The sequence below is a fragment of the Prosopis cineraria genome, unplaced genomic scaffold, assembly GCF_029017545.1.
Source record: "Prosopis cineraria cultivar Desert tree isolate PC_DT_omini unplaced genomic scaffold, ASM2901754v1 PC4, whole genome shotgun sequence".
Classification (NCBI taxonomy): domain Eukaryota; kingdom Viridiplantae; phylum Streptophyta; class Magnoliopsida; order Fabales; family Fabaceae; genus Prosopis; species Prosopis cineraria.
The window spans coordinates 30,734,103-30,761,543 of NW_026555335.1; the positions used below are offsets into that span (position 1 = coordinate 30,734,103).

General features: G+C 31.1%; 1 long non-coding RNA gene across 2 annotated transcripts; it reads right to left on the minus strand.

Annotated features, from left to right (window-relative positions):
• Positions 1 to 11,545: 11,545 nt before the first annotated feature.
• LOC129308393 (uncharacterized) lies at positions 11,546 to 27,177 on the minus strand. Of its 2 annotated transcripts, XR_008592601.1 has the most exons (5): positions 27,025 to 27,177; positions 16,081 to 16,133; positions 13,521 to 13,609; positions 12,531 to 12,593; positions 11,546 to 11,841 (listed from the first exon to the last, which is right to left on the minus strand). It is a non-coding gene; the product is annotated as an uncharacterized LOC129308393 (long non-coding RNA). The 2 variants fall into 2 exon arrangements; XR_008592600.1 differs by lacking the exon at positions 11,546 to 11,841 and having other exon boundaries at positions 12,172 to 12,593.
• Between the last annotated feature and the right edge of the window lie 264 nt (positions 27,178 to 27,441).

Below are 27,441 nucleotides of genomic sequence, written 5' to 3' on the forward strand. Positions count from 1 at the left end.
ATTTTATTTAAATTAATTTTATAGCAAGTGCTAAGTAGAGGGTGTAATTTTTTTATGGATCCAAAGTTTGAATTTTACTAAAGAAAAAAAAGAAGAGAAGAATTTTGTTTTATTTTTATTAAATTGTGTGCCTTTCTTATGATTTTTTTCTTGAGCCTTTTATGTAATTTTCCCATAACCTTGTAACAAAAAACGTAAAAGCTGAATCATGCAGCTTTGGAAAAAATTTGATTTTTTCCCAAAAAAAATTTTTTTTGGACAATTGGTGTTTGGGTAAATTATGCTTGAATCAATTTTTTTGCCCAAAAAATCGATTAACCCCTCAATCTAAACAGGTACTAAGTCCTTTTAAAGGTAAGGATTCCAATGCTAATAATTGTTTTGGTAGGCATATCTTTTTGTTCCTAGTGTATTAATTATGTTTCTTTCATATGGTACAGAGGCTTTGGAGGATGGAAAAATGGCACTTATTTTAAATACTGATGAGAATATACTTACAGCAAATATACATTGGTTATTGGCTGATATCTATTTTCAGCAAGAGGACTATATAAGTATGCAAGCATATAATTATTTAGCTTTTATTTGTCATATAATTATTTAATTGATTGTTTTATTTTTAATGATGGAGATGCTAAGGAGAAACTTGGCATGTTAAAACTTTTTGATGATGATGATCCATCACATTACATGTTGGGCGGGTAATTCTTCCCCCCCCCCCCCTCATTTTAATATTTAATTAAGTTGCTTAAATTTATTGATTTGTAATTCTCCTTTAATTCTCTTGCAGGAACATTAATAAGGCTGTGAAAGAGTACGAAAAAGCTGCTAATTTTTGTATAATGAACAAGTTATGAGTGAAGCTAATTCTCTATTCAAACGTACCACTATTTTGAATGGTAGAATTAAGATACTACTTTTTTTTATTCTTTATATTCAATGCAATATGGAGTTTTGAATCTAACAAACTTACTTTGTAGAAACAACTACTGAAAGAGCTAATGAAATAGCTAATGAAAACATGAGGACATTTGTCCAAGAATTGGAGGAAGAAAAAAGTAAAGAGATGAAAAAGAAAAAAAAAGAATTCTAACAACTCTGCTGCTAATAGAGTTATTCAAAAAATAGATAGAATGAGTAATTGTGCATTTTTTTGGTATTCAATTTAAATGACTTTTCTATAGAAGAGCATATATTTAGTAATTGTTGTTATATTGTTTTTTTACAAAAAAAAATGGAGAGGTATCTTTGTCAATAATTAAAGATGAGCTTCTCAAAGTTCAAGATGCCAAAAAATAAATCTCAATTTGAGGTAAGAAATAAGTGAAAAATATTGTGCAAATAGTTATTATTATTGAATAGCATTTATTAGTAGTTATTAGGCAGTGTTAAGCTTTACTCTTTTGTCTTTCACCCTGGTCTATTCCTTTTTTTTTTTTTTTGGTTAAAACAGAGTCAATTTTATCAATTACGCCAAAAATATTACAAACACCAATGGTTGAAGCAAAAAAAAAATGCTTGAAAAAACTTACATACAAAATGACACATAAACTCACAAAAACAAAAAAAAATATAAGAAAAAACAAGAAAGCAATTAGCAAAAAGACAAAAAGATTAAACAAATAGAAACCACTGAGAACAAAATGAAGTTGAAAAAACATTAAACTAGCAACAACAACAAAAACACACACCACATCAACCAAGACCTTCTTAATAGAATTCTTGTGCACTTTACCCCATGCTTGGGCCCAAGTGCCATCCTTTTTGTTGACTAGGACTATAAGTGCTGAAAATGGAGAGTAACCCTCTTGAATCACCCATGTCTATAGCAAATCACCCACCAACCCTTTAAGCTAAAGGTACGTGGCTTCAAGTTAATGGGGGTTTTTACCCTCTTGAAGTACAATGAGATGATCGTGGCATTTTCTGAATGGTGGCAGCCCTTTAGTGTCTTCGAAGAGGTTTGGAAACTCCTCAAAGGTGTTGCCAATGACCTTTGGTACATGATCACAAGGCTGGACAAAAAAAGTACTGCAACACAATAGCTAATAAGGAAGTGAATGATTTACATAATAGCTGTATGGGGTGTTCTTTTTTTCTTTAGTAGGGTTGGTTAATTGGATAATGGGGATTATAGTCTATAAAAACGGCAAGAGAGGGGTTGATGTATAGGGAAGAGAAGAATGGTGAAGAATAGGAGAAAGAGAGAGAAGAGAGAAAGGATTGAGAGATAGAGAAAAGGCATCTAAATTATACTTGAGAGAATTTCATTAAGCATAAGAGACTAAGTATAATCATTAGCCTTTATATAGGAGAGAGTCAGACTTTAAGGCTATAACGTGAGTTAGAATTTAAGGCTATCTAAAATGACTAATAGCTAAACGTTAATGGCTAACTAACTTACTTAACAACCTATTTCTTTGTTTATTATGATTACACATCAATACCCCCTAAGAACCCTTGTCCTCAAGGGTCATGAAACACAAAATAATAGTGCTGTTGCTACAACTTAGACAAAGAAACCCAACTTACTTCTTCATCAAGATGTCCTTTCAACTGTACAAGCACCGTAGTAATAATTTTTCCCTTTTTGCTGCCCATTCTTTTATTCAAAATCATTTCTAGAGTAAGACTTGTAAGAGGCTCAGGCCAATCTAAGGGTGGATGCCTTTGCTTTACAGACAGATCAAGGCAAAGCTTTAGTAAAGATGCATGAAAAGTAGGGTGTACTCTAGATTCTGGAGGCAACTCTGACTTGTATGCCACTGGACCTATCCTTTGGTAGACAAAGTACCTTGGAGCTAATTTTAAGAGATCCTTAAAGCTGGAGAAATTTTGCGATAAGGTTGTAGCTTAACAAAAACCCATTACCCTTCCTCAAATTTTCTATTGGTATTGTGCAAGTCTTCCTTCTGCTTCATTCTTTTGACAACTTTGTTGAGATGATATTTTGCCATCGCAAGAGCTTATTCTCTTGCTAAAAATGTCCTATTAACAGCTTCTACGGTCACATCTCTGGGTAAATAGGGAACATGTATAGGAAGAGCTTGCCCATAAAGCAATTCATAAGTAGTAGTTTTTGTAGAAGTGTGGTAAGAAGTGTTATACCACCATTTAGCCATAGGAAGCCATTTCTACCATTCTTTAGGTTTTTCCCATCACATACACCTCAAGTAGTTTTCTAAATAGCAGTGAAACATCGTTTGTGGATGATAAAAGGAAGTGAGCTTTTGTTCAACCCTTAAAAGCTTTAAAAATTCCTTCCAAAAATTACTGATAAAGAGAGGGTCTCTATTTGTTGGGTGCCCAAAATAACTAAAGGAAATTAATAAGAATAAATTTATTAAGATGATGTAGAACAAGAATCTCATTCTTTTTCTCTTAATAGCCATGTTTAGGAGAATCTCTAAAGAGTTTGAAAGACTATTTTATTAATAAGATGATATACTAGCTTTTAAGTCGCTAGTCATATTTATAATACTAAATACAATCTAAAATAATGAATAAAATCTAGATAACTAAATAATTAAATAATATCTCATAGAATCTAAAATACTTAATAAAGTCTAAATAGATAAAATACTGAATCTAAATAAAATTTAAAGAACTAAATAAAATTTAAAGAAATATCTAAAAAATAAATAACACACTAAATCAAATAAAAATAATCAATTCTAATTTATCTTCTGCCTCTTCCTTCTTGAAGAAGTTTGAATTCTATCCAAAATCTTATCACTATTACTAATAATCTAAATTGGAGCTCCATATAGTTTGTAAATATGATCAAGAAATTGTTGTGCCAAGGTAGACACTATAAAAGGATGAGACAAGGGTAGGAAATGTGCATACTTGCTACAGCAATCAATAATTACCCAAATCATGTCCTTGCCATTTGACTTAGGTAACCCCTCAATAAAATCCATGGTTACACTTTCCCAAACTTTTTTTAGAATAAGAAGACGCTGTAACAATCCAAAATAAGCCATTGATTTAGATTTGCACCAAGCACGTGTGTCACAATGCTTTACAAAATCCTTAATATGACCAAATAATTTCTTCCACCAAAATAATTTCTTGACTCATTGAGAAATAGTTTGCACACCTAAATGGCCTCCTTGTGGACTAGCATGAAGCAACTCTAATATTTGATGTTTGACACTTGGAGTATTTCCCACAACTAGCCTGCCATTTTTCCTTCTGCACCATGCTACTAAAAATGAGCTTTTAAAGCTCTCAAATCCATATCATCATCCTAACTCTTTTGAATTTCTAGAAAAAAGAAATCTTAATAGGTTTGAAGGATACTTAAAGCATCCTTGAAAGAGCATCAGTTGCATCATTATCATTGCCCTTTCTATAGTGTATTTCATAGTCATAACCCATGAGCTTAGTGACCTAACACATTTGAAATGTTGTCTTTAATTTTTAATCTAGCAAGTATTTAAGACTTTGCTTATGTGCTTTAATAATGAAGCATCTTCCCTCAAGTTATTGGTGCCAATGCTCACGGCTTACATTACATCAAGTAATTCTTTCTTATATATGGAAAGATTCTAGTGTTGAGGGGCCAAAGCCTTGCTAAAAAAGGCTATAGGTTGACCCTAATGCATGAAAATTGCCCCAATTCTAGAGTTGCAAGCATCCATTTCAATCACAAATTCTATAGAGATATCTATAAGTGCGAGAATAGGGGTTGCAACTAAAGTTTCTTTCAGTTTTATAAAGGTGGCGGCATCTGTATCTAACCATTGGAAGTCATTTTGCTTGAGTAAATCAATGAAAGGTCTAGTTAAGGATCCATATCCCCTAATTAACCTTTTATAATAGCCTACAAGTCCCAAGAATAATCTTAGTTGCTTCATTTTAGTTGGTTCAGGCCATTCCATGATTGCCTTGATATTCTTTAGGTCAATTGAGACTACTCCTCCCCTGATAATGTAACCTAGGTATTCTGCTTGTGCTATAGCAAAGGTACACTTGCTTTCCTTCATAGAAAAAACAATTTTTTTTCTCAGTATTTCCAAAACTAAACACAAATATTGTGTGTGAGATTCTAAACAAAGGCTATAAACTAAAATATTGTCCAAAAAAAACTAAGACAAACTTCCTTAGGTACTCCTTGAATATATTTAGAGCTGGTAATTCAAGCGGGCCAGGCTTATTCAAACCGGGTTCAATTCAGGTCAAACTTATTTGGATCAGGCTTAAAGCATCCTACCCCTTCTAAAAAGCCCATATAGCCAAGCCCGGCCCTAACACCTTCGGGCTTTGGGTTTATTCGGGCTGGCCTAAATACCCAAAACTTTTTAAAAATATTTTTTCTTTATTTTTTAAATCAATTTTAATTTTTAAATAATTATATTCAGCGTAAAATATTATCTTAATTTTAAAAGAATAAAATAAAAAATAACTTATTCGGGTCAGGCTCAATTCGGGCCGGACTTATTTAGATCGGGCTTAAAGCATCCTACCCCTTTTAAAAAGCTCATATAGTCAAGCCCGGCCCTAACACCTTTGGGCTTTGGGCTTATTCGGGCTGGCCCGATACCCAAAACTTTTTAAAAATATTTTTTCTTTATTTTTTAAACTAATTTTAATTTTTAAATAATTCTATTCAGCGTGAAATATTATCTTAATTTTAAAAGAATAAAATAAAAAATAACTTATTAACTTTGTATTTAAGTAGCTCTGTTATTATTTTGTTATATTATGTATAATTTATTCATGAATGTTTCCTTCACTTGCAAATTAATTATTAATTGTTTAAATATTGCTCTTATCATAGTCATATATAAATATTTTATATATTTTTATTAAATTAAATTATTTTAATTATGATTAAGCTAATCTCAATTCAATCACAGTTAGACTATTAACTTATTATTATCTCGATTAGTTCAAATTTTTTAATAAATTTTAGGTAAATTGTACTTTTCATTTTTATGAATATAAAAAAATTGCCATCATTATATTATATAAAAAATTATTTAATTATGAGTAAAATATTATTTTTTTTGAAATTATATTTCTTTAAATTTTTATATTTTTTTAACTCTTACATAAAAGGGATACTTACTCTAGTTTCCTCTTAATTTTTAATCAAATCTAGCATCGACAATAACCAAGTAAGTATTCAAAATATTATTCTATTTATTATGTTTATCTATTAGTAGAGTCAAGAATTCGTACATGCCTAAATTTTATTTTTAAAATTATTTTTAATTTTATTTTCACTTTAAAATTAATTATCTTAATTTATAAAAAAATATAAAATTATTTTTTTATATGAAAATGATTTATAGGACTCAAAAATTTTTTAACAAAAATTGGGTCTTAAAATATTAAAATCAATATTAAAATATATTTTAAATATTATTTTGAGATATTTTATTGATTAAAAATAATAAAAATATGAAATATAACTATTTTTAATTTTTTTAAAAAATAACTACATTAAAACACTTATATAAATAGTATTTTGGTATAAAATGATATAAAACTTAAAAAATTAATTAATATTTATCATATTTTATATATTTTTTTAAAAAGTTATTTTTTTATTTGGGTATTCGGGCCAAGCCTAAACCCAATCGGGCTTAACCTGAATTTTCTCGAGCCTATTCGGGCAGCCCAAATAGGCCCGAATAATAAAAAAATAATATTTTTTTGAGCTTGGCCCTAAATTTTTCGGGACGATTCAGGTTGGCCTGTCAGGCTCAACCCAAATTACCGGCTCTAAATATATTGTTCATGGCTCCTTGAAAAGTTGTAGGTGCATTAATAAACCCAAAAGGCATCACTAACCACTCATGTGACCCAAATAAGTGTAAAAAGCTATTTTGTAGATGTCCTTGGACTCCATTCTGATCTAATGGTATCCTACTCATAAGTCTAGTTCAATAAACCATTTAGCATCTTTTAATTCATCTAAAAGTTCTTCAACAAGAGAAATAGGATATTTATCCTTAATAGTTCTCTTGTTAAGCTCTCTATAGTCTATGCATATATGCCATGACCCATTTTTCTTTTTCACCAATACAACTGGTGAAGCAAATGGAACTACTCTCTTGAATGACTTGTGATTGCAATAATTCTTTCACCATGTCTTCAATAGCATTCTTTTAAACTGCTGGATATCTATAGGGCCTTAGATTGATTGGGTTAGAGTCAGAACCTTACAAACTAATACTTAGGCTCCTTAAAAATGTCTGGCAATAGCCCTTAAATAGTTGCTGCAGAACCCTCTTCTCCTTGTACTTGCAAGCAATGAAGCCCTTCATTACCATTTCCTAAGAGATGCAACATAAACTGTTAAAATATTGTTTATCCTTAGTGGGTAAATATTAGTTGATAGTTAAAGGAAAAGATAGTATTTTACTCTGTTATATTCTTGTAAATATCCTATAATCCTTTGTAATTAGAATAATCATAAATAAGAATATTTTTCCTCCCACTTTTTGTCATAAACATCTACCCTCCAGCCTTTCAATCCCCTTAAATCTTCGTAAAATCTATAATTTTATATTTTCATGTTTCTTGAGGTTGTAAGAAGGCTTCCTATCATACCAAAAAGTCATGGACAAGTCATCAAAGTCCCAGTAGGCTTGATTAATGGTTTTGAGCCATGATAACCCTGGAACCATATAAATATAGACTTTCAAAATTTAGAAATCTCTTTCAAAATCTTCACCTTGCATTCCAATTAAAACACCAAAAAAATTTAGTTTTCCCACCCTTGCAACTTCCACTTCAGCTATGGGGCAAGTGTTTTCCTTCCAACCCAGCTTCTTAGCCATAGCCATTTCAATATAAACATGAGAAGCCCTGTTGTTTACAAGGATTTGAATCTATCTTCTTCCCACATGGCCTTGAATTCTCATAGTCGAAGTTCTATGACTTTCTTGAATCACATGAAGGGAAATTTGAAGACATTTTGACTATGTTAGTATGCTTTCAGACTTATTAGGGACTTTAAAATCTTGACCCATGTCATTGTCATCTTTTTCTGCAATTTCTTCATCAAGTTCAATAAGTTGTAATTGTATTTTGTGCATCTGAGCACACGTGGTCCTTAAAGAAGGGTTGATGGTAGTAGAAGCAAAGATTATTGGCTCTTAATTCTTTAACTTCGTTTGGACTCAGTGTCTTAAAGCTTCGTGAAGACCTAGTCCTTAAAATTGAAGGAATAGAGATTAAAGAGCTGTTCTTGGATGGCAAAAAATTAAAATTTAAGCAATGGAGATTTTTACCCTTAAAAGTGGGATCCCATAGGAGAGAGACAGAGAAGAGAGAAAGATTTGAGAGATAGAGAAGAGGTTTCGGAATAATACTTAAGAAAATTTCATAAAGCATAAGAGACTAAGTACCATCATGGAGCCTTTATGTAGGAGAGAGTTAGACTCTAAGGCTATCTAAAATGACTAACAACTAAATGTCAACTGCTAACTGACTCACTTAACAACCTATTTCTCTATTTATTATGATTACACATAAGAGGTTATTGTAAATGTTTTTAGAATAATAGAACTAGGCCTTTCTCTTTGTCTCTGTTTCATTTCTTTCTCTTTGTCCTATTCTCCTTTTCCCTCTCTTCCCTTCCATGTGATTATTATGCAACACATTATGTTCCAAATAATTAATCTGGTGAAAAGATTATATTTGAATTCCAAATATCCTTTGATGTTTGATTTTCAAATTCAAGACTTCTTTTTAGATAGGAGTCTCAACTTTGTCTAGTATTATATAAACAACCAAGTTGTTTATCAAATTTTTATCCTATCATTGAATCATAAAATCTGAAATTTTGAATTCTAAGTTTGGTAACATTCAAGTAAACTTTCATTATAGATGTTAACTTTTTTTAAAAAAATATTTCTTAGCCTTTGAATTCTAAATTTAATTGCATTTTTTTTATATTCTCAAATATTTTCTCTTTTTCCTTAGAAAATAAAATCCAATTTTGAATATAGGATTTGTAAAATGAAAGTCCAATATGGGGTGTATATAGGATATACATTGGAAATAATTCCTTCAGAGAAAAAAATCAATTACAGTATTTTAGATGCATTAGAGAGTAATATTGCTCAATACCAGTGGTATATATCAAATGCTTTTCCTAAAGTTGCCATCACAGTGTTTCTCATAGATGGGTGCTTTGTTATCTTGAAGGAGATAAAATTAAATTTTAAAGTTTGATACTCCTCCTTATATCAAAGCTATAGTGGAGACTTAGAGAGATGGTTTGAATATATCAAATTTTGTTTGAAAACTTACTCAGGTTAGTATGGCCATTTGTATATGTCATTCATTACTTTTGTATTCTTTCTATTTTTTATTCTCATGTTTTCCTTGTAGAGATTTTTTCAAGTCATTGGAAAAATTTTACCTTAACTTTTTTCATGGTAATTGGGTAGATGGCATAGCAATTGTGAATGGTGAAGGAAAATTTTATAATATGAAATATTTTGATACATAATATTCAATATCTATTTTTTTATTTCAATTAGCTCTATTTCTTTTTAGTTAATGTTTTTGTTTCTTTTTTCTACAAAACATAGAGAGAACAAAGAAAATGATGTAAGGATCTTGCATCAGATGATTTTAGATATGCTAAAGAAATCTCCTCCTAAAGTATTTGATAAACTGATAATACTTTGGATTTAAACTTTTATGAGGGCTTAGGCACAATAGAATTGGAACTGCTCATGTGCGATCGTAAGAATTTATCCTTGTTTTTAACTTATTCTTCTTGTGTTCTTGTCTTTTTAATATGTTTTTTCTTGTTTAAATGTATTTCTTTTTAATTTTTGCAAATAGGAGACAATTAGCTTTGTCATCCCCTTTTTTGGACAAGTAAAGAACGATTCTTCTTTTTAGAAAAATCTTATGATTTATTTTAGACAGAGAAGCTTTTTTCATGTTATGAGTTTAATGATAAAAAGTTTTTGTACATTTTTGATAAATACTTTGATCACTCTTGAAAGTGGTGGTCTTATCTTGAAGAATGACCTTTCAAAAACATGTTTGAAAAAACTTTTGGAGAGAGTGCACAACTGGCACATTTGGCTCTTATAGAATCAGTTTGATTTTGGCGTAATTATAGGCATCATTTCAACAATAATCAAGAATAGAACTAGATATCTCTAAATAATCCCTTTTTTTATTGCAAAGACCTAATTTTGTCCTTAAAATAGCAAATATTTTTTTTAAAATAACCAGAAAAGGGATGGTTTTTGAAACTCATTTATGAACTTATTGATATTTATTAATTATTCTTGATTTTATGGCTACCACTTATTTTATCTCAATTCTAGAAAAATGTTGAAGCGATTGAAATAGAACTAGACGAGACATTAGACATATGCAAACATGACTTTGAAGCTATATGTTAGTTCATTAGACTTGACAAATCTAAACTTAAGTAATTTGTCACTCCTAAGTTCAAGCTTTTTCTTATTTTCATGATACTTGCTTACACTAATTTTCTTTCACATAGACCACTAAGAGAGAGATTGGTTGCATTACGAGGTAAGAGTTCTTTTTTTTTCCTTCACGATCTATAAGGTATAATACGACTGTTTGTGTTTACTAAAGGATTAATATACTGCTTTGTTTGTGTATTTTAGATTTTCATGTAATGGGAATTGGTCCCCCTCTAGCAAATGCCAATGCCCTAACTTCTTCTGGTTCTACTTCATCCTCTAACACTTGAGGGGGAGATTGTTAGATATTCATTAATCATTCTTGATTGTAGGCATCATTTCAACAATAATTAAGAATAGAACTACATACTTATAAGTAATGCCTTATTTTTTTTGTTTGGTTGTGCAAGTGTGAATAGACTAAAGACGATATGGGAAGTCCCACATCAAATAAAATTGAGCTTAATAACTAATATATATAATAAAGAGAAAGGACCCGTAAACTTGAACTACATACTTATAAGTAATGGCCTTATCTTTAAGAAGGACCTTTCAAAAAAGTGTTTGAAAAAACTTTTGGAGAGAATGCACAACCGGCACATCTAGCTCTTATGGAATCAGTTCAATTTTAGTGTAATTGTAGGCATCATTTCAATAATAATCAAGAATAGAACTAGATATGTAACACTTGCCCCAAGTGTTATCCAAAAATCACACAATTCAAATAAACTAAGTGTGGTTAAGGAGTTAATCCTAAAACTAACTTAGGAAACAAACCATTTAAATTACTAAGTAAATACACGATTACAAAGTAAACATTTAAAACCTTTTTTAAATAAAAAAAATTAATAGGTTTTATCTATAGCACACGGAAGCAAGTTAGGCAAAAGCGAGGTAAAAAAAATACTGTCATGACAGCCCTCTCGGGCCAACTTCAGGGAGGTATTGTTCTGTCATCCGATTCCCGATCGAAGAAATTTTAAAGCTCCCACGTCACATTTAAAAGGTACTATAAGTGTGCCAAATTTTTAAAAAAATCCAACGGTCGGATTAAAAATTAGACATGTTAAAATTTTGATCATTTTTGCTATTATGACAGCTAAAAAGCTATCATGACAGCACCTTCAAACTAATTTCCAGGTTGCACCATTTCATCATCCGACCTCCGATCAGAGTAATTCCAAAGCTCATATGTCACTTTTAAATAGTAAAATTAGCATACCAAATTTTAGAAAGATCCAACGAACGGATTGAATTTCATGCATGTTGCAACATCATCAATGTTGCTATCATGACAGCTAAAGTGTTGTCTTGACAGCTCCTCCAAACCAAATTCCAGAGTGCGCCATTTCTCTTTCCGATATCCGATGGACATGATTTCAAAGCCCGCATGAAGCTTATAAAAGGATTTACTTGTAACCTAAATTTTAGAGAAATCCAATGGTCAGATTAAGATTTGGACACCCGGAAGCAAAAGTGCAGTTTTTTGATAAAAACTATTTTTAAAATTGACCAAATCTCATCCTAATGGCTACAAACTTGTGGAAACACTTTGAACATGTCAAATAGGACTAAAAACACCTAATAAAACATTTAAATGATAGAAAAACACTTTATACCAAAATTTGATCACCTAGGTGTCATTTCCCAAAATGGACCCTAAACTCCCAAAATGCACAAATCACATAAGAGTAGCCAAAAACTATTCCAAATATCATATACACATATGAATACACACACACTCAAAATTTCCACTTGGCTCAAAGATCTTTGTAGGGCCTACGGACCCACTGTCTTTATCCAAGGTATATGTTTCCCCATAGCACACCATTTGCAATGCAACCACTTTGCATTTGCTTGTAGAATCACATATATACCAAAATAAATATTTGTTTCTAGTGGAAACTTGGTCTACTAAATAAATCTATCAAAACCACATACCATAGCCAAGTTTCCTAGCCACAAGTCTACAAGCAAACAAAAATTCATGCACAAGCCATACAATTCACATATACTCACACGCATATACATAATCATATCCTACTGACACCCTAATTCTAAATACATTACAATAAATTTGCTTAAAAGAACGGGGTTGCAGTTCTTTACAATTCATAAACAACCCCTAACTCTGCTCCTTTCCCCATCCTCTACTGGTTCTTTCACCTGGACCTGAAAATATTGAAAAGAAAGGGGTAAGACAACCACAGTCTCAGTAACAGAGAAATCCACATTGATTATTACAAAGTAAGCCATAATCGAATAAACGACTAATAAATTCAACATAGTATATAATTTAGCCATTTAAAATGCACGAATGCATGACATAGGCCGATATGGCCTTTCATGACCAACAAAATGCACCTTGGCACTCTTTAACTAGCAGGTAAACCTTATACTCACTTGTACCTCCATAGGCACAAAACATAATCTAAGGCATGATCTAATCCACCGAATCGTCTATGCCCCTTTAACGCGAATCCTAAGCAGTCAAATCTAACTCCCTCCCAGAGCCAGCCCGACTTACTCTCCATGTGAAAGTTACCTTGGCCTAGGCACTCAACCTCACAGTTCATATGTCAGATTCCCTCCCCTATTGAGAAGTGTCGAACACTCAATACACTAACCACTTTAGTGCACTGAGCCCATAATACGTAAGGCAACAGTGAGTACTAATAGTGTACTATAGAATATTAAAATTCTACACCTTCTCATTCGTGAACTCCCACCGAGATCATGCCTTTTATTTGTTTCTACCTTTCCCGAGTATTGACCACTTCAACACTCTAAGGTAGTATAACATTTATAAATCTTCCTTAAACGGTTCCTTAGCCTATCTAAGGTACCTTCCTTAGTTACACTTCCTTAAGTGCAACTTTTATTCCTTATGATTATAATACATGTAAACAAATCCCATTTTCATAAAAACATTGTTGTTAAAAGATTAAAAAAACAAATTTGCACTATAATCAAAGTAGTACCCCATAACCTCTTATAAAGCACATTTAATTTTTTAAAACATGTAATGCATGATAGCTAGTAATATTTATTCAAAAATATCTAAAACAAAGTTATAAAAAATATAAATTTCTTTATTACCTCAATCCTTTGGTACAAGAAGGGTTCCTCTTATACAAAATAGGACTCGGCTTGTTCCTTAACTTCCGAACAAATTTCACCAACAATCCCTACAACATATAAGTTATCTACATCACTTATCGTGACAAATAGCATTAATAAAGACTATAACTCATACCACACATCTTGACTCAATGAGTCATAATCCATCTTAATGGTCCATATATTAAACCAACCATTCACATAATACTACTTAACCACCAACACCATTTATTAGCCTCACTGGGCTAATTTCCAATTTATATAATTTTTAATCAATTAAAAACCTTCACTTAGTGTCACCAACTTTCACCATTAGCCCTTATAATGAAAACCAAACCTTAACTTAAATCTTATTGGGCTTAAATAGCAAAATTATAACTAAATCAATAGGCTTAAACCATTGAGGAGAAAAACCCAATCTCTCAGGGTTTAATTTATGCCCAAAACACCTCTTTTCATCCAATTATCCACTCAAAATATTAGATCACTATATAGAAACTCAAAACATCCTCCCTAGGATCCAAAGAAACAAAAGCTTACAAGAATAAAGCCTTTGGAATTAAAATCTAAAAATTATCTCTTCCAAAAATTTAAGAAAATCAAGATAGAAGGAAGAAGATTGAAGTAGGGAGTTTATCTATTATGTAGCCGAGTTCAAAACGGTCATAAAGCCTCCTAGATGTAAGCCTAACTCTCTCTCTTTTTCCTCTCTTCTCTCTCTCTCTCTCTCTCTCTCTTGTGCGTTCTTTATTCTTTTCCTTATTTCATTTCTGCATTTCTACGTCTGTTTTCCCTTTAAAATGCTGATATAAGACTTTGGAAAAAATTACAAGAAAGGGTCCAACATTTTTTTATTATAGCACAAAAGTCCGGGTCGACTTTGGTAATTTTTTCATAGTTAAAAATAAAATAAAACCCCACTTTTGCTTAGTAAAATTCAAACTCTGGACTTCTATCAAATTATTCTAAATTCTAATTTAATTATAGATATTTTATTTTATTTTTTTAAATAAATTCGAATCTTAAAATTTTGGGATGTTACAAGATACCTGTAAGTAATCTCTTTTTTTTTATTAGGAAGACTTAATTTTGTCCTTAAAATAGAAAATAATTTTTAAAAAATACTAGAAAAGGGCTGGCTTTTGAAACTCATTTATAAACTTATTGATATTCATTAATCATTCTTGATTTTATGGCTACCTTTCCTCCCATCAGTTGCTCCCTATTTCTAACAAGTTGTATCAGAGCCTGATTCTTAATTGAAAATGTTTAATATGTTTTTTCTTGTTTAAACATATATTTTTAAAATTTTTCTTAGGTGAGGCAATTAATTTTTTTGTCCCTTTTTTTGGACAAGTAAAGAATGATTCTCCTTTTGAAAAGGAGCTTAAGATTTATTTTGGATGAAAAAACTTTTTCCACATTATGGGTTTGATGATAAAAAGTCTTTATACTATTTTAGTAAATACTTTGATCAGTCTTCAAAGTGGTAGTCTTATCTTGAAGAAAGACCTTTCAAAATAGTGTTTGAAAAAACTTTTAAAGAGAATGCACAACCAGCACATCTAGCTCTTATGGAATCAGTTCGATTTTAGCATGATTGTAGGCATCATTTCAACAATAATCAAGAACAGATCTAGATACTTGTAAGTAATCCCTTATTTTTTTAGTTATACAAGTGTGAGTGGACTAAAGACGATATAGAAAATCCCACATCAGATAAAGTTAGGCTTAATAACTAATATATAATAAAGAAGAAGGACCTATAAAATTAAGCCTTGAGATTTTAAGTTAAGATGTGGCATCCTTCCACTACTTTTGCTTGTCTCCTCCTGTTCTCAGGCAGTTACTCCTTATTTCTAACAAGTGGTATCAAAACTTGGTTCTCAATTGAAAATTTTTCATGATGGTTACTATTACAAAGTTTGACATTGAAAATTTTGATGACAAGATTAGTTTTTCTGTTTGGCAAGTTCAGACAAAAGTTGTTCTTTCTCAAAATAGGTTTAAGAAAGCTTCACCTGGAAAGGATAAAAAGCAAGTGACTATGTCTGATAAGCAATTTGAAAAGTCAGATGAAAAAGCTCTTTTGGCTATTCAACTATGTCTATCTAAGAAAGTTTTATGAGAAATAGTTAATGATTTCAGTGCGGCTACATTGTGGTTGAAGCTGGAATCTCTTTATATAATGAAAAGTTTAGCAATTAAGCTTCGTTCTCAAAGAACGGCTATATACCATTCGTATGGTTGAAGATACTCCTATTCAATCTCATCTTGATAAATTTAATTCCATTATTATAGATTTAAAAAATATTGATGTCAAAATTAAGATGAGGATAAAGCTATTTTGTTGGTTCTCTCATTGCCTCCTCCTTATAAATACTTCAAAGAAATTTTGCTCTATAAAAATTCAGATACCTTAGCCTTTAAAGATGTAAAATCTAATTTATTGTCCAAAAAAAAATTTGATCTTGAAGTTTATTCTAAGAACAAAGGTGAAGGTTTATATATGAGGTAGAAGTGATGAAAAGGGAAGTACCAAAAAATCTAGATCTAAGTCCAGGAGACATAAATCCAACAATAATGATAAACCTGCAATTATTGCAAGAAGTTAAATCATGAGATATCTCAATGTTATGGCCTTAAAAAGAAGCGTGAAAGAAAAGAACAAAATAAGCAACCTCAAAAATCATCTGCTAAAACTAGTGTTATTGAGATGGGGTCAGATGGTGATATTTTGTTATTTATTTCCTCTATTGATAGGAGGAATAGAATTGATTGGATTCTTGATTCTGCTTGCACTTTTCATATATATATATATATATATATATCCTGATGAAGAACAATTTACTACTCTTGAACCTGTTGACCGTGGTATTATTTTAATGGGTGATGATAATGAATTTAAGATTCTAAGAATCGATACAGTGCAGATCAAGACTCATGATGATATTATTAAAACTCTTTTTGATGTTCGTTATGTTCCTAAAGTAAAAAGGAAGTTAATCTCTTTAAGTACTCTTGAATCTCAAGATTATAAGTATTTGACTGAATGCAGAGTTCTTAAAGTTTCTAAATGTTCTCTCATTTATATGAAAGGTAATCATCATGATACTCTTTTTGTCTTGTAAAGTTCTACTATTACGGGTTTAATGGCTATTTCAACATCCATGCTTGATGATTCTCACACTATCCGATTATGGCACATGCAATTGGGTCATATGAGTGAGAAAGTTATGAATATTTTGAGTAAGAAAGGTCTTTTGTGTGGTCAAAGTATTAGTATTTGGGGTTTTACAAACATTGTGTTTTTTAGAAACAAAAAAGAGTTAGTTTCTCTATTACAACTCATAACACTAAAGGTGTTCTTAACTATGTACATTTCAATCTATAGGGACCTTCAAAATATATTTTTATTGGAGGACGTTATTACATGATAACTATTATTAATGACTATTCTCACAAAGCTTGGGTTTATTTTCTCAAGCGTAAAAATGAAACTTTCTATTATTTTCAAAAGTGGAAAATTGAGAATCAAATAAGGAAAAAGGTTAAAGAGTTGAGAACAAACAATGGGTTTGTGAAAATGATTTTAATAAGTTCTGTGATAATAATGGCATTGCTAGACATAAGACACTTATAGGAATGCCCCAACAAAATGGCCTTGCAGAATGTATTAACAAAACTTTACTTGAGAAAGCACGTTATATACTCTCTAATGCTGGGTTATGGCATGAACATGATTTATGGGCTGAAGTTACTTCCACTACATGTTATTTGGTCAATCGTTCACCTCATACATCACTTGGTCTCTAAGTTCCAAAGGAAATTTAGTCAGGTAACCCATTAATCATTCTAATTTCAGAATTTTTAGGTGGCCTACATTTGTACATGTTAATGATAGTAAATTAGCTCCAAAAGCTAGAAAATGTATATTTCTTAGATATGCATCTAAATCTAACGGATATTGGTTATGGTGTTCTGACTCTAATGGAAAGAAAGTTATTGTTACTACAGATGTTACATTTAATGAAGATGCATTATTTTCTTCTGAGAAAATTTATAGTGTTTCTCCTTCTATTGGTATAAGTAATGAGTAGAGTACCAGTGAAAAGGTAGAGTTAGAAGTGAAAGCTTTTACTCTTTCCTCTATTATGAAATCTTCCTTTGATGGAGGATGTAATAATCAAATATACAATGATGTTACAAGTACCACTCCTACTATCTATCAAGAGAAGGAATATTCTACTACTCGAGATCGTCCAAAAAGGGATATTAAAAGGCCTACTCAATATACTGATGATGGGTTAATTGCTTATGCATTTTCTATTGCACAAGAGATCCCTAAAGGTATTGAGCCTTCTAGTTATTCTAAAGTTATTTCTTGTGCTAATTCATCTAAGTGGTTATTAGCTATGAATGAATAAATTGAGAGTCTCTACAAGCATGGTACTTGAGACTTATGTAAACTTCCTAAAGGCAAGCGAGCTTTAAGCTGTAAGTGGATATATAAAAAGAAATATGGTATCCTTGAGGTTGAGGATGCAAGGTAGAAGGCACAGTTAGTTGTTCGAGGATGTCTTTGAAGGTATTGATTTTAATGAGATTTTCTCTCTAGTTGTTTGTGACATCTCCATTTGTGTGCTACTTGCATTTGTTACTTTGTTTGATTTGAAGCTAAAGCAACTTGATGTTAAAACAATATTTTTCCATAGAGAACTCAATAAAGAAATCTACATGAAGCAAACTAAGGGATTTGTGGTTCCCTAAAAGGAACATTGCATTTATTACTTGAAGAAATCTTTATATGGCCTAAAACAAGCTCTTAGGTAGTGTTATAAAAGGTTTGATGATTTTATGATTAGGTAAGGCTTCAACAAAAGCAAATATGATAATTGTGTTTATTTTAAATAATTTTCCCAAGAGTCCTTTCTATATTTATTGCTTTATGTCGATGATATGTTTATTGCTTCTAAAGAAAAATCTTTGATTAAAAAATTAAAACAACAACTCAGTAAGGAGTTTGATATGAAGGTCCTTGGTGCAGTAAAAAAAAATCTTGGCATGCAAATTCATAGAGATTGTCAAGTTTGTAAATTATTTGTATCTCAAAAGAAATATATTTTGAAGATACTTGATTGAGTTAATATGAGTGAGTGTGAGCTTGTGTCTACTCCTCTTGCTGCTCATTTTCAATTATATGATAATCTTTGCCCAGAATTAGAAAAGCATATTACGAAAATGTCAAAAGTTCCTTATTCAAGTGTTGTTGGTAATCTTATATATGTAATGGTATGTACTAGACTTGATCTTGCATATGCAATAAGTGTAGTAAGCAGGTACATACACAATCTTGAAGAGGGTCATTGGGATACTAGTAAGTGGATCTTTCATTATTTGAAAGGTGCTTCTAATGTTCGTCTAGTATTTGGAAGGAATAAGGCTATATCTAATAATGTTATTGGTTTTACTGACTCTAATCATGGTCGTGATTTTGATTGACAAAAGTCTCTTTCTACTTATATTTTCACCCTTTGTGGCTCTTATATTAGCTAGAGAGCATCTCTCCAATTGAATTATCCTTAACTAAAGCAGAGTATATAGCAACTACCAAGGGTTTAAAGGAAGTTCTTTGGCTACGAGGTCTTGTTATTGAACTTGATATGGCCCAAGGAGTTATTAATGTTTTCTATAATAATAAGAGTAATGTTCATTTGATTGAGAATGACAGGTATCACTTGAAAACTAAGCACATAGACATCGGACATCACTTTATTATAGATATTATTGCAATTGGGGAAATTGTTGTGAAGGAAATCCATACTTCTCAAAATCTAGTAGACATGCTTACGAAGCCTTTTCCTGATATTAAGTTCAAGCATTAGTTGGACGTAGTTGGTATTTGCAGCACTTGATTGCCCTTTAGGGCTACTTGACAATTACAAGCATTACTAAATTTGAGTCAAGGGAAAGTTTATTAAAATTATAACTCAAATCTTTATAATCCTTTGTGATTATTTTTATATATTATCTTAGTGTAAATCTATCATATCTCTATTTGATATTTTAAGAGATATTTATTATTATCCAAGATAATATTTTTAGTTGATGAGAAGCTCTATATTTATCTTGTCTTTCCATCTCCCATAGAAGAGACAATTATTGTAATTCCTACTTTCTATACTGAAATTACTCACTCGTTGCTCATGGCTTTCTCATCCCTCAAATTAGGGGTTTTCCTACGTTAAATTTATTATGTCATCCTTTATCACTTTCTCTAACTTCTCTATAATTTCCAAATTGTTTTATCCTGTTTACTTTACTAATTATTTGCGCACTTCTTAACAACTTGCATGTTAATAAGCTACTTTATTATTCACATGGGCAATTGTGAAAGATTGACGTAGTCTATTATTACACCCAAAAAGGGTGAAAGTATTGATTAAGTCATGTAGTTCATGTCAAATTCGTCAATGAGATCATGCTCAAAACAATTACATACGTAAATTGTATAGCATATAGTTGTATTCTGATGATTTTTCAATCAATTGGCATGAACTAATTTTTCCTTCCATTTATCATTGTTAGGCAAGAGTTAGAGCCTAGAAAGGCTATTAATAAGGGTAAATATCATAGAATTAAGCTTTGCTCATGTATAATAACCAATTATCCAACAATATTTCTAAAGACTTGTGACCTTTTGGGAGTAAATGCTATACATTTTTAGGGGATGATCATAAGAATGATATATAGGGTGCAAGAGATGCAAGCTTAGCTTTGTGAAAGTGATCTTCACTCATTTAAAGTGACTTTTGATATCGAGTGAAAATAAAGCAAATTTAACAGTAATTAGGAGAAAGGGAGCAGAAAACATGTCTAGAGTAAAATTGCTTTAAATTTGCAACGTGCCAAATCTAATGATCGAATAGGAGTAAGAACATTATGGAAGTTGAACATCAATTTTGTGCCAAGATTTTTCTCCCTTATGATCTTCATCTGAGTGTGTATGCCATTGCTACTATTAGCAATTAGAAAATGCCTTGTTCACAAACCACAGCTCATCTAATGTGCTCAAAATGCTATTTCCCAATTGTTTCTCAACCAACACAGCATAGCAGATTAAATAAACATTCAAATGTTGTTCTTTTCCAAATGTTTCTCAAATGTCTGGTTTTTGTTTTTATTCTTTTCTTTGTTGTTTTCCTTTTCTAAATCATCTTGTAATTGTTTGGCTTTCCTTGATTTATTTCTTAAGGAACATACTTTTTGAAAGATTGGCCCTTCAAGAAGTTTATTATTTTCAATGAATGTGTCTTGTAGAGATTAAATGTTTGATCAACGGATGATAATATTTGTGATATAATCATTAACTACTATCAGCTATAAAGTAGCCAAATTTGACAAAATTAAAGAATGTTTATGAAAGGTGAGAAGCAACTATTGTAGTAGAACTAGTATAAGGTTTTAATGGCAACAGAGAATGAATTGGTTGAACTTGAAAGCAATTGCCTATTTCCCTTGCATTGGACATCAACATAGCTAGATCAATAAAGAGTGGATCCAATTGCAACGAGAGTGAATCGACGATGACAAAAGTTGCATCCTCAAAGAGAAGCCTCTGCTTTTGGATATTGTGGCACCAAAAATACTCACAAGAAAAAACCAGAGCAATGAAACAAGTCCTCTCAATGATGACTCTTTCATAAGGAGGGCTTTGGAATTTTTTTTTTTTTACTTGATTTCTTCAGTAACTTAGAAAAGGAGCCTCTTAGAGTACCTTTTCCTTTCAATAACTTAGAAAAGGTTGAAGGAAGAGTTAGCCATGGAGGATGGGATTATAATAATCCCAATAGCAAAATTCACATTTGCTTATGATGTATATGGCTAACTCAAATACACTAACATGCCTCATAAACACACATTAATCTTAGTAAAATAAGCACGAAGAAGAAAACATGCATCATCCTGAAATTTTGAGTTCAAATCTGCTAAAGCTAGATTATATTCCAATGACTACATATATTTGAAAAAATAACTCTTTCAAAAACAACCAAGACATGCACATAATCACATCAACTTACTCATACAACCAAGTACATACAAGAGTAAAGTGCAGTATTGCTACCTTGGTTTTATTACTAGTTTTGAATGGCTTGTACATGTATTTTCTCCCTTATCTTTAAGTCCCTTATATGCTATACCCCTTCAGTTCCTCTTTTATTTTTCTTCTCACAAACCCATTCTCTTTGTCTTGAAAAGCGAAACTAAAATGAAATGATAAAGAAGTGAAATGCCATTGCATACATTTATAGAGATATTGGAAGGAGAGGATTCAGTGGCTATATCAAAATTTGACAAGTAATATAAAATGATCCTCTCTCCCAACACGACGGGGAACAGTACTGGATGAAGGAAGGAGGAGCTTTGCATGGATAGACCTTTTTTTATTAATAATATCTATTTCTTTCTTTCTTTACTAGACGAAACTCTTTTGAATGGCCCAAATAAGGTTCACTACTTTGGATGATATGCACTTCATGATTTCTTAAATCACTTCAACAGATAAAGAACATCTAATTGTTTGTTTGTTGGCGACTGTTCCTTTCTTTTCTTGTTCATTGTCACAACTGAAGGCTCAATCTAGTTTCATTGAGAGAATTTTTTAGGTTGATAACTCTATTATTTGAATCCTCAACCAACGTAGAAATTAAAATCCTTTCCAAATGCTTACTGAAGTACTCTAAATCTGCAAATACCGAAATAATTTCGTATCACTGTAATTAAAAAAATAATAGTACATTAAGATGTATGGGTGTGACAGATAGCCCATCGGATTTTATATTCAAATCATTTATAACTATTTTATCAAAACTAAAGGAGGTGGTGTAATTAAATTGTCGATTTATCAAGGAAAAAAATTCAATTTATCCATATTAAATGTATTATCCTTGAAGCATTTTCTCTCTCATATATATAACATTGGAAAAAACTTATATCCCTAGGTTTATATACTTAAAATACTTGTATTCAATTAAATTAAGACATGTGAATTTTTTATAGATTATTTTTCTATAATAAATTCTTGATATTAATTAAATTAATACATTAAGATCCACATGTTATAATTTGATTTGATGTAAGTATGTTAAGTATATAAGATTAATTATATAAGTCTTACCGTATAACATTTTAATTCTACTTATAAAAAATTGTGAAATAAGCTTATAAAAAGAAATTGAAATAATAAAATTGAAATAAAATAATTAATGATTCATCTTTTTATATAAAATAACTCGTAAAAAAATCATCAATTCATTCTAAAAGATAACGTATACATAATAATACTACAGTAGGTAAAGATGTAGAGAGATTGTCATTTCACTGCCAAAATTTTCCCTGAAGCCTCGTGTAAGAAATGTCTTAGTTTGAATAATGCAAGGTCAAGCATTGGAGTTATGATGCTGGTCAACCAAAAAGAAAAAAGAAAAATCTGAAATTGGAGTACTCGAGTTTAAAGACCTAAGAAGTGCTTAAACGACGTAGTTTGGTCTAGATGTCGTGGAATTATGGGTGGGGATGGGGGTGGGTGTTCACTCAGAATTGAGTTCTTGTACGGCTTTCTTTTCTAGACGTAGTTTGGTCTAGATGTCGTGGAATTCTTAAAAATAAGAATTGGTTGGTTGGTGAGAGAATTTTGCTTTTATATATAGTCATGAGTTCCATAGCAAGCATAAGGAACTAGAACATAAAAAATAAATTTTATATATATATATATATATATAATATCATGAAAACATGAGAGGCACATATTTATAAAAATATGCAGTTTGCAAAGAAGATGGAGACATACACAATGCTTAGATAAAGTAATGAAAGGTCATTAATTTTTAAGCCAAAGACTTTTATAATCATAAGAATTATGTGAATCAGCATTAAATTATTTTTATGATATTTACTATCATTTATTATGATGTAGCTAATAAATTATTGTAGCAACTATAATATGAATCAAAATGCTGAGGTCCTAAGGCAAAAGAAAATGGAGGGTAGAAGATGAAAAAAAAAAAAACGGGTCATATGCAAAGAAGCAGAAAGGTAGATGTGGAATAAACATTTTCCTATCAAAAATATCTCCTTTTGTGGAAACAAAACTTGCAGAGAAAATATGGTGAGTCCCACATTCTATTTCTTCTCCACTTTCTATTCCTTCCACTTTTTCTTTCTCATCCAAATAGGAAAAAAATTATTCTCTCCTATTTTCTCCTCATGTTTTTTTTTCCTCCCATATTTTTTCCTATCCAAAGAAAGTATAAGAGCATGTTTGATTTGGGGGGAGGGTTTTTCTCCCGTCCCCTCCAAACCCTCCCCTCCAAAATGGGGATGAGGATGGAAGAGGTATAATTTTATTATATTGGACTAATATACCCCATTTATAATATGAAAATCCAAAAATATCTCTCTTTCTTTGCTATTATGTACCTCTCTATTCAAATTGCATTCTTCTGTCATTTTTATTTCTCTCCTTTATTTTATTTTTTCTATTTTTCTATTTTTTTGGCATGTTTTGTTATTTTTTATTTTATATTAATAAACTTACTGCTTGTTCATACCTTTAGTTTATAAACTTTGAATAAATTATTATTGAATCTATTATTGACAATATATTCATATATATATGAACTATGAATAATTATATACTTATAATTATATATTAAAAATATTCATAACTATATTTTATTAGAAAAAACAATTTTACTTATATGAAGGTAAAGTTATGTATATATTTATTTTTCCTCCCCTCTCCTCCACTCCTAAACTAAATAAAATATCATTCATCCCCTCCATCAAAACCCCTCCCCTCCACTTAAACCAAACAGACCCTAATTTGCATTAGTAATCTAACATGGTTTTCTTTTTTTTTTTTTTGGTGTCAAATGCTATAACCAATTAAATTTTTTTATCAAAATACTATATTTCCTCTGTATTTAAATGTACATAAATTTTAACCAATTCACACATAATAATTATGTATGAAATTATTATTTTTTGACTAAAATTCCCTCGTAATTAATCTGTACTTTGAAAATGTAAAATCACATACTATTTAATACCATGCTTTTATTAGACAAAAAAAAATAGCATGCTTTTAATTTAATTTGAAAATAAAACAAAAAATAATATCAATTTTAATTCTAAATTTATATAAATACTGGTTTTAAGCTAAGGTATTCCAAAGGAGTTTGAGCCAAATTCCTGACCTGACATCTTAACTACAGTACAATGTATCATTTCGGTATAATTTTTTTTTTTTTGTCACAGTTCTAATTTAACAAAAGGTTATAGGTTTCAGAGCCATTTAGGCACGAGCATAGTCTTTTGATCATTTGAAGCTTCCTCTTTTAAAGGAAAATTGAGACCCATTGATTGGGGAATGCCAAGTTTAACAAACTATTTACAAGCCTATCATCCCCAAACAAACATTTAAAGTTCTAAGCACCTTAGATTCATGACTAGGAAACCCTAAACATATACAGTACTAAACTTTAATCTCGCCTACTTTTGGGGTGATATGTTACAAAAATCATTGAGTTCTATTAACTAAAGATAAACAAAAGAAATCATCCCAAAAAGAACAGAAGCATGACTTCAAGGATAACACACTACATTTTAAGGCTTCATTCATACCGCATTTAAATGTAGGAATGTCATGTTAGTCAAAGCTTTTGAAGTAATTAGAAAGATAGGAACATTTGCTAAAACCAAATGTTTAAGCTTTTCAATATTAATGGTGAAATCTTTCTCTTCCCCCTTGTCACCATCTTTATCTTCATCCCCATCATCATTTATCCTTAAATCCAATACCAATTCGTCAAGAAGTGCACACCCCAAGAGAAGATTTGCCAAACATTCATAATCTGGAAGTTTAACATTGACCAAATGTATGACTTTAAGAGAAGGCAACTTAACAGAAGAAGTATACACTTTAACCCAATTGGCCAATTCAACTTTAAAACCCTTATGGTACTACAGTTGAAGATGCTAGGGGGTGCTGCAATGTCCTCATTATAGTCAGAGCATGGTTCAAAATACTCAACTTTGCGATTTATAGCTGTATTAATCTAAATATTAATCTTAACAGGGGGAACCCCTTTTTGCTCAAGCCTTTTACCTTTATTTCGTACACAAAATCTTTGATACTTGAACCGAAACTTTTCTATAGGTCTCAAATCCGCCAATAACAGGACTACATCTACAAACTGAATGAAGAAGTCAAGACTAGAAGTTCTTCCATCATCAAAGTCAAAAGTAGGCATTGAACACCAAAGCGATCTCCACCTCTTTGACAACAGGCTTGTGGCAATAACTTCTCTTGTTTGAAGAAAAGATAGGATATGATGAAGTAGAGAATCCAGTAAGCAACTAATCTTATCGTTCACAATCACTTCGCTTCTACTTTCTTGTTGCTTGGACACTGCAATTACTTTGCTTCCACTTTCTTCGTGGTTGGACATTGGTTTTAAATGTTTGTGCCCTATTCTTGCAATCATCTTCGCTATGATGGAGTGATACTTCACTCAGAGGAAGTGGGGATGAACAAAGCTTCTAAAGAGTCAGTAGGGATAATAACAATTTAACATGGCCCACTACGATCAAAATAATTGACTTATGTATTTGTTTCCTTCAATGAGCATATTTCTAGATCCACAATGCCCCTATGAGACAAATAACTTATGTTGTCCAAACATGAGCCCAAAGACGCGCCACATTATCAAGCTATTAAATTGCCTCAACTGCATCTCTTTGAACTTAATCGTAGCTGTCTGCTTGATAAAGCATTAAGACAAGTTTAGAAATTCCCCAGCTTTAAAGCCTATCAACATTCTATAAGATTATGGAGGCTCCATTGACAAAGAAAAACTTCAATAAGCAAGCAAAGCAAGATATAAATGAGTCTTTTTTTCAACAAACTTGGTAAACATTGTTATTTCCAGAGCAAAAATCACGTGGATGTGGTTTTTTTCTTTTGCTTTTATGAAATTTAGAAAAGTTTGTTTGTTGACTTTATTGCATTCGTTAGATTGGGCAGTCTTTATTAAACGTGAATAGAAAAATGACGCAAAATGCAAAACCCTGGAAAGAAGTAACTTATGTTGAATAGTCTTAAGAAGAAAAAGGCCCTGTTATGTCAAATTTCATAGATTCAAACTGAAAAACAAATACAATGAGAATCTCCGACAAAAGCCCAACCAAAGAAATTTAAGGTAGCATACATCAATCACACCCACTGAGAGAAAATGTGCGCGTCAGAACATTTGGCAAAAAAGAAAAAAGAAAAGCTGATACTTGATCAAGAAAAGTATATAACGTTTGATTCTAGGGTTGGAGAAGCAGATCACATCAGGACTAATTTGTTTCAGTAAACCAAGAAATATGAAGCCTAATCACAAAGATGAAGAGAGAAAATGAGATCGAGGAAGGATACCTGGAAGTGTTTCATGGGCACGAAGAAGATAGAGGAAATGGATTAAAGAACCTGATATTAGTCTCGCTGTCGATGTTCCACCCTTGACAGCGAAGAACGAGGGGGGATGAAGAATGGAGGAGCAGAGTCGACGGCTTGTGCTTCCCTAAAGAGAACACGTTCAACATGATATGAAACCGACGAATAGGATTAGTTTAAATTAAACAGTCTTGATGAGATTCGATGCTTTGGTTGATGTGGCAAACTATAGTTTCTTGGATTTCACTTCCAGTGTCCTTTTTATTTAAGATTAAAATTTTATTTATATTAGGAATTGTTTATATTAAGAAGAAGGCGGATGAGTCTCAAAAATTCTTTAAAAATTTATTTTTTTAATTTTTATAATTTTTTCAAGTTTTAAATTTTACCATGAAAACA